Genomic DNA, 14,922 nt, shown 5'->3' with positions numbered 1-14,922 from the left:
CTGAAATAACAGGCTTTATATGGACAATTTCATTTTATTGTATGGACCGAAACACTACAAAATATCCCTTACCTCCCCTTGTTGTGTTACGTAATATTTGAACGATCCCTAACAAATTTGTCTTGCTTTGAATTGCCAAGTGGTCAGAAAATAATTTCGTAAGCAAAGGAACGGTTACTATAAGCAACTTACAGCATGCGGACCACATCACACCACTATTCAAAACTCGCTCGAGGGCCATACAAAATCTTCCCGATGACCATACAAATCCTTTTAGAGAATCGCTATTTGGTGATCACTCGTTAATAATGATGTTACAAATGCCAAACAAAAAATGTAAAACTTTTTTATGTCCATCAAGCATAATTCTAGCTTACGCCCTATTTTGAGCACATTCCATGATTTCATTGAGTTTGACAGTACCACGGACCAAAATTTTTCGGTACATTGACGTTGTACTGCAGCTGTCATGATGCTCCCGGGTTGGTCCAGACACAGATATTCTCACGTGGACACGTCAGTTTATCGAGAGAGAAGGGTTTACTCCAATATTTGATGATTAGGGTGGCCTATTTTTATATGGAATTATTCAAATAGTAAATATTTCAAGTTACACTACCCAAATTTGTTCATTTAAACCCCCAGAAGCTACAGTGAAAGTTTGAGCTGAATTGAACCACTCTAAGGGGGATAAACGAGATTGAAGTTTGTAAGAAAAAGATCAACTGACTATGTTTGAAGAATGTTTCCAATTACTTTTTCGACTATAGGATGCGCTGTAGTCAATGATTGTCTATCATTATTGATTTCAAGATTCTCAAATCAACGAACTGCAACAAACCGTGCATCTTTTCGTAAATAAACAAAACAGTTATACTTGGGGAAACTTAAATTCGGATTTCCTTACGGATAGTTGATCAATCCCATCCCCTTAGGAGTTAACGGGTCAGCTCAAACTTTTACAGTATTTTCTACACACTTAAATTATTTTACGGATTCCTGTCAAATCTCAACAGCTGAACAGTTCGGTGAAATAAATTAACGAAGTACGGTAAATTTTTACAGTATTCGGTGAAACATTTCGACGGAATTACGGTGTTTTTTTTTTCACCGAACTGTTCAGCTGTTGAGATTACGGTGAAATTCATCGTATGAGCTTAGTGTGTAGGGGTCCAAATGAACAAATTTGGGGGTGTAACTTAAGATGCACTTACAGTTTGGTCCTTATGGACTATCCGAACGAAGGTGCATACCTATGCTATAATTCAGTAATCGGATGTACTTTTATATTGCCGCGGGTAATCCTTAACATCGTGATTCTGTAGTGCGAGTGAGGGGGTCTGGGGTCACGAGGGAGAGAGATTGACAGACTGTTTTTTCAGTATCAAGATTTTTTTTCCCTTCAATTTAGATATATCTATGTAGACAAAGAGGTGGGTTAATCCATAAACGTAAGCAAATCATCTTAAGGTGAAACAGTTTGGAATGAATTTTTAAGATTGCACTAAAACTTCAAAGGCAAAAATCTTGCGAAGAAAGCTTCCAACAGCAGTGCACTTTTTATTTTGGATTTATGCACTAGCAGTAAGCTTAAAGAAGAAGATCATAAACCTTTGCCAACTATTTCTCCAGTTTAATGCTTTTGAAAACGTGAGTAGGGGTACAAGTCGGCCATTGTAGCGGCCATCTTTGGGTTCCGAGATGTTTTACCTTAAGATTCTCTGGCGCCTTCTTTAGCCGAGAGGTTAGAGTCCGCGGCTACAAAACAAAGCCATGCTGAAGATGGCTGGGTTCGATTCCCGGTCGGTCCAGGATCTTTTCGTAATAATGACTTTAACCTCCAAATTGCGAAATCATCACCTCCAAGCAGTGTTGACCAGACTCATTTCCCCGAAATTTGAATTGTGAAGCCATGAACTGTTATAACTGTGTGTTGTATTCCTGAGAAGGAGGGGGAGGTGGTTGGGCTCGAGTGTTGTACATGGGATCCGACAGTTTCGATCTCGGTGGGCCGCAATTCAAGTTTAGGTGAAATGAGTCGCACTCACTCACTCACTCATTTCATTTCACCGAAACTTGAATTGTGGCTCTCTGGGATCAAAATTGATCGATTTTGTGTGCAGTACTCAAGCTTAACCATCTGCTTTTCTATCTTAGGAGGATAGAGCATGGTTGTAGTAGTTCGTGGCTTCGTAGTTCGAAAAATGTTATTTTCGGGGAAATGAGTCTGAACAACACTGCCTCCAAGTTAGTTCTAATACCCTCCGTTATATGAATTATGGTGGCGCGTCGATCATTGCAAGTTTCTCGTTAAACAGTCAATATACGAATGCGAAAATGGCAACTTTGGCAAAGAAAGCTCTCAGTTAATAACTGTGGTAGTGCTCATAAGAACACTAAGTTAGGGACGAATGACCTTCGGGTTAAAGTCCCTCTCAAACAACAACAACAACATAAGAACACTAAACTGAGAAGCAGGCTCTGTCCCAGTGAGGATGTTAATGCCAAGAAGAAAAATAAGAAGAAGAAAAAGAAAAAAGAGTGGCGCATCCAAACAGAGAGAGAACTGAACAAAGAGCTCCCTTTGAACTCAAACATTCATCCTCTTTATTATTATGAGTCTACTGGACGTGTACTGCTTTTCAAACTAAAAGTTATGCTATCTAATAGGAGACTTGTAGATCTCAAGGCATATTTTTTCTGGATGTTCTTGGATGACTTAAAACCTTTGTATCCTATTTCACCAAGTATCGCAGTTGAATTCTTCAAATATTTCATTTTTTTTTTTAAATGTAACACATTATTTTCGTAGATTTGATGACTTATAGGACTTATAATGGAACTCAAGGATGGCCCAGATTATCCACAAACATTTTTTACAACGCATCTGTTAGATTTTATGTCTTCATTCAGCTTACTTCATAGAATTACTAAGAGCACGTACTGCATCAACATTCGTCACTATGTCACTTATTAGGTATGTAGAGTCTACACTGGCCCACTTTAGTATGGGAGAAAAATAAAGTTGTATAATTCCACGGGGCACCCACCAGGATTATTCTTTAGGGTTAGAGGACGACTTCATGAAAGTTTCAGCTCATTTGGTCGTTCCATGAGCTGGCGCAATTGAATTGAAGTTAATATGAGATTTTCAGCTCCATCATATAGGAAACAGCACATCATCTCCTGTTTGAGTCAGGAAAATTGTTGATCGCGTTCAATTGAACCCAGAATGTCAAAAACACTACTTGATACTATAGCAAACAATATTGTAGAAGGTTGTATGATGATTAAAATTGATAAAGTTGGTTTTTTAACTATCTGAAGTAGATTTGCAATATTGCATAGTATTCCTTCAACTTAGCTGGGTGGTAGCCACCAAGCGCATCATAGCCACCTATAACGCTGGGCGAGCTGCGGCACAAGGTGCATGCACATGTGTGATTGTACGGGAGTGCTGATCTAAGCCTAACTTTCAACAACTGAAAGCTTAATGAAAATGAGCTACAACCTTCGGCAACAATGTTCAATAGCGTATCAACTAGTGAATTTGTCATTCTGGGCTCAATTGAACGCGATAAACTAGTGTACGAGACAAAACAGTGACATAGGGTCAATTTTCAATATATTTGAGACGAATATTCCATACAAACTTTGAATTGAATGCGCCAGCTGGGGGAGCAACCAAATGAGTTGAAATTTTGAGAGAGCTTTTTTCTTACCCTAAAGCACATATCTAGGGGGTGCAGCTTTAGGGATCACACTTGAAGACCTATAGGGTAAGACGGGGCAGTATGGTCATACGGGGCAATATGGGCCACCTTTTATTTGAGCTTAAAACCCCGATTTTGATCCCGATGACCTTAGGACCTCATAAAACTATGCTTCAATTAGCCGTCACCATGAAAACTGGGCGCTGTTCTTCCACTATCTATAGCCATTATGTGCATGAAATTGTATAGATTCTAAAATAAATTTTCAACAAAACAGAACTTATATAAAACATCTACAAACGGGACAATATGGTCATAGCCGGTCAAAGCTATATTTCCACGAAAATAGACAATCAATATTTTGCAGTTTCATTTCAATACCATCGCCGCACGTGATGTCAATTTTTAACTGATTAAACTCATTTGAAAAACAATGTTCATAAAAAAGAGCTCTTAGAATCATGATTAATGCAATTCATGAACTGTCAGCATAACATACAATTTTTTGATTTAAATCAGACTTCAAAGAAGTTTCTGTATAAAACTCTGTCATTCATATTGCCTAGTATGGTGGCTGCATATTGCCCCGTTGGAGAAAAACGTAAAAAATAAATCAAACGATTCTGGTGAGACTTATCACTCCAAAACAAAATTTCTCATTTAATCGAATGACTCAATTAAAAAATACTTCGTTTAGTGTAATTGGAGTCTGCTAACCAAACAGGAGGCTTTCACTCAGAAATAGCAGAATCCATAAAATGACTACATATTACTCTTTTCCCAACTTAATTGGGTTTCAAAGCCCTGTCCCAATTTTAGTGCTAAACGCTTAAGTTTAGGCCAAAAACACATGTTTACTCAATTTTCTAATGTTTTCCGTTAATTTAAGCCCAAAAACATTTTTTTTAGATTTTGTCACATCCTTTGGCTTAAACTCAAATTTTGGGTGTATTTTGTTTTCCGTGTCCCTTACGAAATGTTAGATAGGAACAACCCCAGTGGTGGAACTAAAATCCCTGTGGTGTTTTTGTCGACTAAGCGAACGTCAAACATGATCAAAAGTGTCAAGGTTCATTTATGGACCAAATTTTCAAATTAAAGTTTAAACATGATATAGCCATTATTTGAGCGGGAAAAATTGCTAAAGTAATTACAGTAACATGCTTTTTCGTGTTATTAAATAAAAACAAGATTTCATTACAAATTTTAGGACCCAATTGAATAAGCACATTGGGACTTTTTAATTTTAGATATTGAAGTGCTATTTTAGCTATGAATAATTTTCAATAAGATTTTTACTGTATACTTTTTATAATTAGCCAGATGGATAGTTGAGGTTTTATCTGAATTGCATGTTATTTCCTATTCAGTATTTATTAACAGTTGTTTACTCATTATATTTTTCGTTTTTGTTGAGTAAACAGTGGTTGCAGAATTCTGCATAATATTAATTTTAATGAGTCGAAATAATCTACAGATTTGAATGGTAATTTTTTGTATACAATCTTTAGTAAATGCCATTGTAAACATTTTTTTAGCAGGAAATTGGAAAATTCAATTTGGCAGGAGCTACTCTTAAAAGCAGTTGCTAGATTCCACAGTTGCAGAAAATCCCTAATTTATTTGCGAGTGTACTATAAATTTACTACCCCTACATCTTCCCACATAAAATGGCGTAGATGCAGGTGTATATCTGGTCTACTGTAAGAGCCAGTTTAATTATTCTGACGTGTCTGTTAGTCGAAGGCAGTGAGCTGGTTGGTTCCTTATGTAAGTGCAGCTGACCTGACGATACTGGAGAAACTGAAGTAAATCTAAACATTTTTTTGTGAAATATTTGGAGAATGTTTTAGCAAGATGCATTATTTATTGACGTACAAAATTGGTGACACACCAGTTTATCTGGATTGGGAAGGCGAAGTCCAAATCAATAATTATCAACTCCGAAACGAATGCACAATGTAGATGTGAAGCCCTGACAAACAGACATAACAATGACGAAATTTCCATCTCATTTAACGATCTTTTCAAATTCGCTATGTTACAAATCCCACAACCAGAGGCGCGCGCATCGTTTTTCTTCGCGTTTGACATTTTACACTACCACCATCTGCCGGTCTTGTTGCACGAAACACCTTTTTGTGCAACATGCTCACCAGATGATGATGGTGTAAACTACGCGATGGATTTTGAAGCAATGTGTTCTAAGTGCTACGCCTGTTTGTCTGTGTGTGTGAAGTGTCGAAAGTAAATCAAGTAATTAATCAATTAATAATTAATAAAGTGTTCATAGAAAATTTAGGTTAGTTGCACGCTTAGCTCCAGTGGGAGCGAAAATGCCACAAAGATAAAGAAGAATTATGCTTTTTCATACAAATGTACAGCAATAAAAGCTATTGGTTTTCAAACATCAAAAATAACTGGGAGCCAAAAAAGTTACGTTATATCGCGGTAAAATGGCGCTATTTTGAGTTACGTTATATAGAGATATATACAGCTATTCCATGAAAAACCGATCTAGTGGGTCTCCGAATTCCGTGCAAATTTGCTATTTTGTTCCTTATCCGAAATAAGGATACACGTATTTTTGGATTTTTTGATTAGGGTGACCATTTCCGAAATAGGGTGACCAGAAAAATCGCGATTTTGCAAAACTTTTAATTTAAAAAAAATTATAACTTTTGAACCGTTTGACCGATTTTCAATCTTTTTGGACGAAATGAAGGCTAAAGATTTTGACTTTCGTTTTTTTGTGTTTTGAAGGCCTCGGGACCAGAGGGGCTATTGCTGTTCTCATTTTTCTTTGAAAGTTAAGAAAATTTTACGTAAACTGTCAAATTTTCAGCGATGTATGTTTTTTAGTTTTTGAGATATATTTTTTTGAAAATAAAAAATCAGTCATTTTTCATCGGCACACACTGTAGATTGGTTTTTCATGGAATGGCTGTATATTACCATATAAAGCAAAGTATGCACTTCAACAGAAAAGTAATCGCCTGTCTCGATGCGTGGAAAATTTCTAGCAAGAAATGCTCAAGGAAACATTTTTCTCTGATTGCAGTGCGCAGTTGAAAAGAAATGCCAATTCAAGTGGAGCTCACTGTAGGAAATTTCTTGACAATTTCTTAGGCAGAAATTTTTACTTTTCTTGAGCGGAACAGCATACATAGCTTAAGGCCGCACGGGACGTCATCATAATCACCCTATTCATTTCAAGAAGCAAATCCCAAGAACCACTCCATATATCGATGCGAAAATGTATCACTATGATTCTATATATGTAGTGCACAACCCGATAAATTTTCAACTTCATCGGTTCATTAAAACTCGAGATTTGCTTCCACAAAGTTTTGATGATAATTGTTAGAATGAGACGAAAGATAGGGAAAATAACACGGTCTCCCGTGTCCCCTTAACTAGTGATTATTTTCAAGGAATTTCTCCAGGCATAACTTTATCAGACATCGTACAGAAACAAGTGATTTTATGACGCTATTATTACATTTTTGTTACATTGTTTTTTACTATTGTTACACTTTTGGTCACCATAATCAGTTTTGAACACGTTGCTTGCATCCCGACATCGATCATCCCAAATTAGACATTTTGCGACAATGGTCCGCCTACCAACTTCACCGACCTATGACGACAACTCCCGTAGATACGCAAATATCTCCTCCCTCAACCAAACCTCCACCGCGTTTGCGGGTCACGGCGGAAATGGTGCGCAAAACTGATTGACAGGCTTCGAAACGTAGCCTTGACGTGATTGTCTTCGAGTTTGTATGAAGGTACACACTTACGGAGATGTTCTCATATTTTTCTATAGATAAGGATGAAACATTATTCCATGGAAGAAAAATTTCATGGCCCTTTGAGAATAGGAAAAGATAAACAGTACTGACTGTTGCTACCAATGAAAAGTGTGTTTTCCCACTGTACACAAATCTGATTGAGAGATAGGGTGGGATCGATTTACCGCAGCTATGTATCACAGACAAACAGACGTAACACGGTGGAAATTTTCGTTGATCACGTTTTAAGGTGAAGATGAATTGAAGCCAAACGTCAAATTTTCAAGAGCACAATTCTGGAGAACCGAACCCCCATTTGAGCTGAAAACTTATTCGATTGGTCACCATCAGCAAGTGACCAATCCATCAAGTGTTCAGCTCAAACGGATGTTTGGTTCTCCAGATTTATGCTCTTGAAAATATGAGATTTGGCTTAGATTAATCTTCACCTTAAATGATCAGTTAAATTTTTTGTATGTTCCATCCCAACTAACAATTTTAGCGCTATAAGCCAAGATTATTTGCTTCGTGCTGTATAACAGTTGAATTGAAGCAGCTAACGCAGCAAAAAATGAAAGCTGTCAAAAATAGAACGATTAGCATTAATACAGCTGTAACGCAAACGTTTTGCAGCTACAAATCTAAGCTGAATAAATTTCGTCAGTTATCGCTTTTACTGCTTTCACTAAGCTGTAACTCAATACCGTAAAAATAGCAACCTAATGATGTGGAATAAAACTCGCCATCATCAATCCGGCTGCTTCTATACAATATGATTTGTTATGCTACTCAATAAATATTTAAGAAGTGCTTTGTCGTTAGTTATACAGCGAGCATACAGCAGTATGCTGTAAAACAACAACTTGTAGCGTATCTACTCAGCTTGTTGGATGTTAGCATTGCGTTTGACGTTTCGCACCCTTTTATAGCCTGATGAAGTGGTGTAAGCGCGGCTATGGCATCTTTTACGATCATTATAAAAAAATTGTGTGAACCGTTTTCGATGTAGAACAAAACGGTGTGTTTTTCTTTGCCTTTCGATATATATAACGTTGGGAACATTAAATTCAGATACTTATGATATGAATTCCGGAAGCTGTGAAACAGCTTGAAAATAATATTCAATCGATTATACAGCGAAGCTGTATAATAATTATTCAACAGTTGCGAAATGGTTGAGAAAGCGCCTTCCGAAGATGTTACGCAGCTACTTGTCGTATAACTGTCGAGATAGAGCAATGATCGGTATGAATAAGAGCTGCCAACATAGCTTTAAAGTAGCTGAGTAGATTCGCCAGATTTGTTGGTAAAAGGATCGCATAGAAGCTTTCGTTCGTATGTACAGCGCCTTTACTCAGCATAAAGCCGTATAAAGAGGGCCTAGAGAATGTTTACATTTGCACTAAATGTTAGTTGGGATACCTCACAACAAGAGGCGCGCGTATCGTTTTACATCGTAATTGACGTTTCACAATGGCGCCTTCTGCAGACCTTTTTGTACATAATCATATTTAGTGCAAAATCGCTACCAGATGATGATTGACGTTTTGTCGCAAAACTGAAACAGTCCATGCGACACCTAGTTGTGGCGGATGGAAACGAAAAATGATGATTGTTGCTTGTTTTGATAACTTCTCCGATCTGAACAGGTACAAAAACGCGTTTTTTTCGTGAAATTATTCGAAAACTAGTGAAATGAGTTCTACAGCAGGTAAGATTTTAGTTTTCCTTTAACTTTACGGTTATATCGCATTTAAAACTGTGAAGAATTACGGAAAATCTTCGAAAAATCAGAGTTTGCAGGAGGTTATGGCGGTTTGTTTATGATTTTTTTTTATCCATTCCAGCCGACCGCTCGATGTCTGGAGCAAATTCTACTGCATCGATGGATGATATCCCAGTGGATGTAAAACTGATCGATATAATCGATTATGTTGGAGATTCCGTCCGACCGATCAGGGAGGGTTCAGCAGTTCATGATGCGAAGCATATCATTTGCATTGGCTATACTGCCAAGCATCTGGACTGCGTTGAAATCTCAGGATATGTTCGTCAGTCTTCACATCCTAATCAAATCCCTCACAAAGTGGAGCTAAAACTAGCGGATTCGATCGACAACTGGGTTTTGAAATGTTCCTGTAAAGCCGGTACGAACCGTTGCAAGCACATCGTTGCATGCCTCCTTGAATTGAACAGGTATGGATACATGAAATATCTTCCGAAAATAAAATTAATAATTTCTTACATATTTTTAGGACCGGCAAAGCGGAATACATGACTTGCACAAGTGCAACTCAAGCATGGGGCACCAGCAAAGCAGAAAAAAGCGTTCCTTGGGGTGCGAAACCCATCGCAGAGTTGTGCTGTGTGCATTGCCCAAAACGCGCCGAACCAACAGATGCAGCCCTCAAAAACAACATTCTTGCCGAGAGCTTTAGCAGAATCCTGCGTGGTAGGTAGTTGTTTTACTTTTTATCCAATTATTACGTAAAGGGTGGGAGGGATTTAACATTTATGACACGCCATGCACAATGGTAATGGACAGCTTCTAGTTTGCCTTCCGCAATTTCAATCAATTACACATACACATTGTAATGGATCATTTCCATACGAATTGTATGTGGAACAGACTGGCTTATAATCTTGACAAGGTGACCCATAATAGTATGACCAGGTCCGTCCCACTCGGGCTCAGATTGGGTACCACTTCTAGTAGTAGAGGTCTTTAATATGTCTTTGGTATGACCACTATAACTTCGGAAATGATGCGCTGTATAGTGCACACACTACTTCCGATGTCATGTTTTGCGTACACTGGTCATACTATTATGAATCATCTAGTCACGATTATGATTCACTCTGTTACACATGCAATGTAAATGAAAATGACCCATAATAGTGGGTGACCCATTACAATGTGACCACTGTACAGTAAGTAAATTGCCAGAAATCAGAATTCAAATTAATGCTAGAGCTGCAACAGTAGAGATATTTTGAGGCTCGAACGTAATTACAGTGGAACGGAAGCGGAATCGGTTGGGAACCTTCCCGACCGTCATTTTAAAATAAATTATGGAAGTGTGCATTTGTATACAGCAGTGGCACTACCAGGGGGTGGTTTTGGGGTTTAGACTGCCCCCCCCCCCCCCCCCCCCCCCAGAGCAGTAAAAAAGTATAAGAATTACCTAATATATTTTTGAAATTCAACACTAAAATCCACAAACATTGGCGCAATAAGTTGTATTAGCAGTATTGTTCTTTTAAGTTGTGGTTTTCTGTTTTGAAAACCACCGAAATGTTGTATTATAACGAAAATATCTCGCTTTTGCTAATGAAGGGAATATACTAAAGGATTTTGAGGAGAAGTTTGAGATCTTTTCTCAAACAGCTGATTGATGTAAAAGCCGATGCTTCAAAAATAGTTTAGCTGGTTTAGAGAGTACATGGATTCCCGAAAAAGTTTCAAATATTTGAAAAAAAATAAAGGAGATGGCAGTTTCGTGCTTAAGTTGAAAAATCATAAATATTGTATTTAATTGTTAATCCGGCTTGTAGACGAGCTGGAAACGCTGTAACGTTGAAAAATTTGAAAACGTAGTTAAGAAACAGTACAGGCGCAGAGTGATTAAACGCTATCACGCTAATTTATGTGCATCTAAATATAGCTTGGATGAAGTTATGAACAAATTACGAAGGCTGTATACAGTATCGGCGAGAAATTTCTTCAGTGATTCCTTTTTAGTAGCAAATCAAGCTTTAAGCGTTAATCTTGAAATATTTTTAAATTTACCTACTCGGAATGTTTTACCTTCGTTTCACTTTTCAAAAAAAAGTCTTTAGTTTATAAAACCCCCCTAGAGCCCAATCCTTGTTGCGCTACTGGTATACAGTATTGGACAATACATTTACAACTTTTTCGATTTTCCATGCAAAATTATCATTTTCTGTAAGGTAGATCTCAGTTTTTATAAACTGATTTAAATGAAATTTTCACAGCCCATCAGGCATAACATAAATTTCAACATATATTTTTGAAGGATTTTTCCAATCACGAGTTTCGAATTAGGTAGGGGAAAAGCATAAATTTTCGACCTACAAGAATTCTGTTTCAATTTTTGGGTTTTCATACAAAGTAGGCCGAATTCGATGATTTCCTACAATTCATTACATTAGATTCGCATGATTCCCGTTGTCTTATAAAATTCACGAATGAATGAGTGATTTTTCAAAACTTGTCATTTTTTGAGTCGAATTTTTGCCGATGGGGTGAAATGAGCCCCTATTTTCGGTTGTGAATTTATCTCACATAATCTTTGTTTTTCACTTCAAAGTCATTAGTATTTATAAACACTGGTGATTAAATTTTGAAGAAAATTCTAACAGTCAAACATCATCATTCTAAAATGATGAAATTTGATAGAGTCATTCGAGGCAATATGGGCAGCTTTTTCGAACTACATTTATTTCTTTTTGTTTGAGTTTAGAACGCTGACTTATAACATGCCTTCATTTCCTTGTTAGCTTTGGAATTGCATATTATTTCAGATGAAATTTCAAGAATTTATGCAGTTTTCAAGGGGTGCTTATTCCACCCCATTGGCCAAACCGCCCCGACTACCCCTATTTATCTGAAAATCTAAATGTCCTACACATTAACTGTCCTCAGCAAATCTTTATCTAATCATAATTTGCAAATTTGTTGAAAATACTATAAAGCAATTAGTGATTGGAAAACTCACTAAAATATATGTTGAAATTCAAGTTATGTCTGATTGGCTGTTGAAATTTTTGTTCAAATATAAATAACTCAGAACTAAATCTCTAAAGTTAACTATTTTATATGGAAAATTGAAAAAGTTGTAAATGTTTTGTCCAATACTGTAGTTTTTTTATCCTTATTAGTCGAACATTCTGTAGTATGCTAAATATACATATTTACCAACATTTTTTTTTTTTCTTCTATTACAGCAGCTAAAGGTTCGGCTATACAAAAGCATCGCGAAGGTCGTTATCTGAATGAGCCACACCCACAACCCAGTAGAGCCTTGCAGACCGGAAGTTCAAATGATGACTTTTGCTCGCCTAGAGAATTGAGTGATATGCTGTCTTGCACTGGTTCACAAGTGAATGTTTCTCAGGTAGCGTTTAACACACCTGATGAGAGGAAATTTTACAACAATAATGTGGCAAAGGATCTGGAAAATATTTTGAAAATAGCCGACGAGACTCGAGGACAATCTTCAAATTATTGGAAAATTCAACGATCACTAAGGATTACGGCAAGCTCGTGTTATAATCTTTTTACATACCTGTTCAACAAGAAGGAAGACTGGGACAAAAAAATCGCACAGTATTGGAGCATGAAAAACTTGCAAGTACAAGCAGTTAAATATGGAAGTGAAACAGAAAAATTAGCATTTGATTGCTATAAAAGAAAAAGAAACCCCTTGGTCAAAAAGTGCGGCTTAGTTGTCAAACCAGGAGAATGTTGGTTCGCGGCATCACCGGATGGTGTGGATCCATTGAACAGAGTGATCGTGGAGATCAAATGTCCGCTAGCTGGAGAACAAGGAGGTCTGTTGGAATTGGAGAACAACCCTGCCGTTCAAAAATATTTGAAGCGATCTGAAACAGGTCCGATTGTATTGAACCGTCGTCATACATATTATTGCCAAGTGCAAATGAATATGTGGGTTCTTCAGTGTGAGATATGCGACTTCGTTGTTTATTCAAAAAAAGATGATGATTTCATCGTTGTTCCTGTACATTTCGATAAGTTGTTCGTGGAAAATGTCTCGAACGGGCTTAAGGGATTGTATTTTAACAAAATGTTGTCAAAATTGTTACCTGCTGCATAGTAGTACATTTTAGACTCTCAACTATTTTATTTCGATAATAAATTTGGTTATTAAATAAAATTGTACATGTTCAATAGTTTGGAAAGAAATTGCTTTTATATAACTATAGGTTCATCTAGATTTGTGTTACAACACATCATGGCTGGGATTGAGTCTGCTTCTCAATTTAGTGTTTTGGCATCTGCAGCAGAGTTACAAATCGTAAGACGCTTGAGTTCAGTAATACGTTATAACGGTCTGTTGTCAGTGCGACAAACTAGATAATTTGGACATAATCAGAGTTAGAGGAATTATATAAATGAAATTTATAATATTGCCTATGCATTTTCTTTTCCATTTTACGTTCGTAAATCATGTGGACTGCACGATGCTACACAAATCAAATAATATCTATACATTTTTTCAAAGGGTGCTTCCAATGGTGAACAGTTTATATGTATTTTCCATTCAAATTACTACACGGACCGCAATTATGTTCTTCAAGGCCACAGTACATACAACGAAATGTAAAATCTAGAAAAATACCAATCCTAAAAATATAAACGCAAACGTTAATACTAAAAAATGCTAATAATACTTAATAATGCTAAAAACATTTTCTCAAGTGATCTTTTAAAAAAAACTCATTCAAATAAAAACTCAACGAATTAAATAATAATTAATTAATTGTTTAATGCTTCACACAATATTTGATTTAGGCTTCGTGGAATTATAAGCAATGCTCCAATTTGCATTTTTATGAAGGGCGTCCCGGTCTTGGGAAGTTTGGAAACCACTAGTTTAACCCATCTCAAGCATTTTTGAGTAACAAGAGTGTTTCTGATACGTTTTGCGAATTAGCCTCTATATTATTTAAGTCTCTCAATCGATTTTCATTAAATTTTAAGGAAAGCTTCCAATTTAACTTGAGTTTTTTTTTAAATATTCATGTGGGAAACGAGTTTGTAAACCTGAAATGCCTGAATAATGCGGAACAATGTTTTTTTATGAATTGACTTTATAAACCAAATCCCGGCCTAAGAAATTTTAATAGAGGAATTAAGGTTATCGTAATATTTTCAAAACCGGATATCCAATGATCAATCGATTTTAAAAATAAAAGTTTCTCAGGAACTTGTAAGGGGTAGCTGATCGAAAAACAAAAAAGTGACTTCGAGGAGATTTAAAGATAGATTTACAGTTAGCGTGATGTTTACCCCGAATAATGGTTAAGGCAAAGATAAATTGAAGCAACATTTCAAATTTTTAGGAGCACATAGGGAACCGGATCCTATTTTTGGCAGTGTTTTTTTGTAAGCTACAGGTCTTATAGTTGGGCACAATATGCGTCGTACTGATGCGCTTCTACTTGCAAAGTTTCAGACAATTCGGCTGCGAAAAAAAAACCATGCCAAAGTGAATCATGGAAGTGCCCAAGTGGTTATGCACCCTATCTGGAGACCACGACAATTGTTCAGTTGATAAATTGATCGATTGGTCATCAACAGCGCTAGTGATCAATCTGTCAAGTTTTCAGCGTTGACGGATTTATGGTCTTGAAACTTCAAAGTAAAGATT

The 14,922-nt window shown here is 36.7% G+C and overlaps 1 protein-coding gene across 3 annotated transcripts in view; it reads right to left on the bottom strand.

Annotated features, from left to right (window-relative positions):
* LOC5563721 (Y+L amino acid transporter 2) overlaps positions 1-14,922 on the bottom strand; it is a 113,638-nt gene that overhangs the window by 36,953 nt on the left and 61,763 nt on the right. The window lies entirely within an intron of this gene.

The sequence above is a fragment of the Aedes aegypti genome, chromosome 1 (genome assembly GCF_002204515.2).
Source record: "Aedes aegypti strain LVP_AGWG chromosome 1, AaegL5.0 Primary Assembly, whole genome shotgun sequence".
NCBI lineage: Eukaryota > Metazoa > Arthropoda > Insecta > Diptera > Culicidae > Aedes > Aedes aegypti.
Note: the sequence above shows the minus strand (reverse complement) of the source record. Positions and strands in the feature narration are given on the sequence as shown.